General features: G+C 50.4%; 1 pseudogene; it reads right to left on the reverse strand.

Annotated features, from left to right (window-relative positions):
* Positions 1 to 714: 714 nt before the first annotated feature.
* LOC138062989 (olfactory receptor 14A16-like) lies at positions 715 to 1667 on the reverse strand (annotated as a pseudogene).
* Between the last annotated feature and the right edge of the window lie 771 nt (positions 1668 to 2438).

Here is a 2438-nt window from a genome sequence, read left to right on the forward strand (position 1 = left end):
GAGATGCTCAAGATCTTTTTGGATGCCTTTTTTCCGTACTACAGATCAAACAGTCCTTCCTTGGGAGTGGGTGGTTCTATGCAGCTCTGCAAGTGTGCGCCTCAAGACTCAGGCTTGCCAGCTGAGGGATCCCCAAGCTACCATCCTTCATATTGCAGAAAAGATGGAATCATGTGTACAAGCTGGTAAAGGAAGCCAGTCCTTAAGTGCGTAACCTGTTAACACTGGGACTCAGATCGCATCACCCTGAGCCCATGGAGAACCCCAGAAAGCAACAAGCCCTTTTGGGATAGCATTCCTTGGCCAGATTTGTGACTCTAGCTTTGGAAGAAGAGCTCAGTGTTCAGGCACCACACTAAGGAGATGGCATTTTAGTCGCTCTCCCCCACCCAGAATCTTCTGCTCTCCTTGTCCTCTGCACACATGCACCACTGAGTGAGCTTACCAGAGAAGTTATCCAGAGAAAACACCTGAGACAAAGAGAGTTGCTGCAGGTTCCTTTCCTTTGTTTAATTACCCTAGGAGCCTAGTTCCTCCATTTACACAAATGGGGCACACAAACAGGTAGATGCTTAAGTAGAAGTGAGAGGGATAACAACATTTCTTTCTGGATGAAACTAACACTGGCAAAAAAAAAAAAAGCCCCCTCCCCTACAAAAAAAGGAAAAAAAGAGGAATCATGACCAGGCCTGGTCTCTCATGAGATGCTGGGAGTCATTGGCAGAAGAAGATGGGCAGTTTCTTGCTGCTGAAAAATGTCAAGTCAATCAGTTTCCACACAGCCTCTTTGAGCTTCTTGTTCCTCATGCCCTAGATGAGAGGGTTCACTGCTGGAGGCACCACTGAGTACAGAACGGCCACCACCAGATCCAGAGCTGGGCAGGACATGGATGGGGGCTTCAGGTAGGCAAACATGCCCGTGCTGACAAACAAGGAGACCACAGCCAGGTGAGGGAGGCACATGGAAAAGGCTTTGTGCTGGCCCTGCTCACAGGGAATCCTCAGCACAGCCGTCAAGATCTGCACGTAGGCCAGAACAATGAACACAGAACCCCCACAAGCTACACAGACACTAACCACAGTAACCGCAGCTTTGCCTGAGGTAGGAGTCAGAGCAGGAGAGCCGGAGGAGCTGGGGAACTTCACAGAAGAACTGGTCCACAATATTACCGTCACAGAGTGGGAGTGAAAATGTGTTTGCAGTGTGCAGCACCGCAGAGAGAAAGCCACTGCCCCAGGCAGCTGCAGCCATTTTGACACAAGCTCTGCTGCCCAGGAGGCTCCCATAGTGCAGGGGTTTTGCAGATGGCAATATAGGCCATGAGAGTGAGAAGAAAATATTCTGCTCCAATGAAGAAGAAGAGAAAAAAGACCTGGGCAGCACATCCTGAGTAGGAAATGGCCCTGGTGTCCCTGAGGGAACGGGCCATGGATGTGGGGACAGTGGTGGAGATGGAGCCAAAGTCCAGGATGGAGAGCTTGAGAAGGAAGAAGTACATGGGGGTGTGGAGGTGGTGGTTGCAGGCTCTGGCTGAGATGATGAGGATGTTGCCCAAGAGGGCAGCCAGGTAGATGCCCAGGAAGAGGGAGAAGTGCAAGAGCTGCAGTTCCCGTTTGTCTGCAAATGCCAGGAGGAGGAACTCAGTGAGGAAGCTGCTGTTGGACATTTCCTCCCTCTGGCCACGGGGGACTGTCTGTGGAGGAAAAGGTATTGAGAAGCTAAGATGGACTTTCTTGAGCAAAGTACATTCCATTGCATACAGAAACCCTCCACATTGCCTTTCCATCTCTAGAGGACCTTCTGTCAGTTCCCTAGCTTGAACTCCAGTTTGTGTGCACCATGAGGATCAGCGACCTCTGCCCGTGGGCAACAGAGGATTTAGTCCTGCTCTATAGCTGTGACTACATGGAGGTGGCAGTTCCTGGGGATGGAGGCCCTGAGTTGAGTGAAGGGGAGTTAGTCCAGTGACCCAGTGCGTATAATCTCATTTACCACCACGAAAGATGAAATACGCAGCATGCCCAGCTGCTCCTTAGAGGAAAGAGGAAGGGATTGATCTCCTCCTTTCCCCTCTTGGGCAGATTTGTCTGTGTTGGAATCAATCACCATCAGCCCTCTTTCAAGGCAAGGGAAGGCACAGGTGGCCCAACCCCTTGCAGAGGGCTTTGTCCCTGACCTCACACCAATTTACCAGGTGCACTATTTTTCCAGGCTCTATATGGATAACAGAGGGTGAGACACCCTAACCTTCCATAGGTGAAGGTTCAGCATTTTCACACCCTGCTCTCCAGGAAACGAGGGGCAGCAGATGAGTCTAGCTGGACACTTCTTTAGTTTTCAGATGCCTCCATCACATGGTGTTTTCAACGGTAGAAATCTTTGACTTTTCTCTTGCTCTCCATGTGAGCACTAGTGAGTCATTAGAGGCAAAAAGGCT

This window comes from Struthio camelus, chromosome 31, assembly GCF_040807025.1.
Source record: "Struthio camelus isolate bStrCam1 chromosome 31, bStrCam1.hap1, whole genome shotgun sequence".
NCBI classification, from domain to species: Eukaryota; Metazoa; Chordata; class Aves; order Struthioniformes; family Struthionidae; genus Struthio; species Struthio camelus.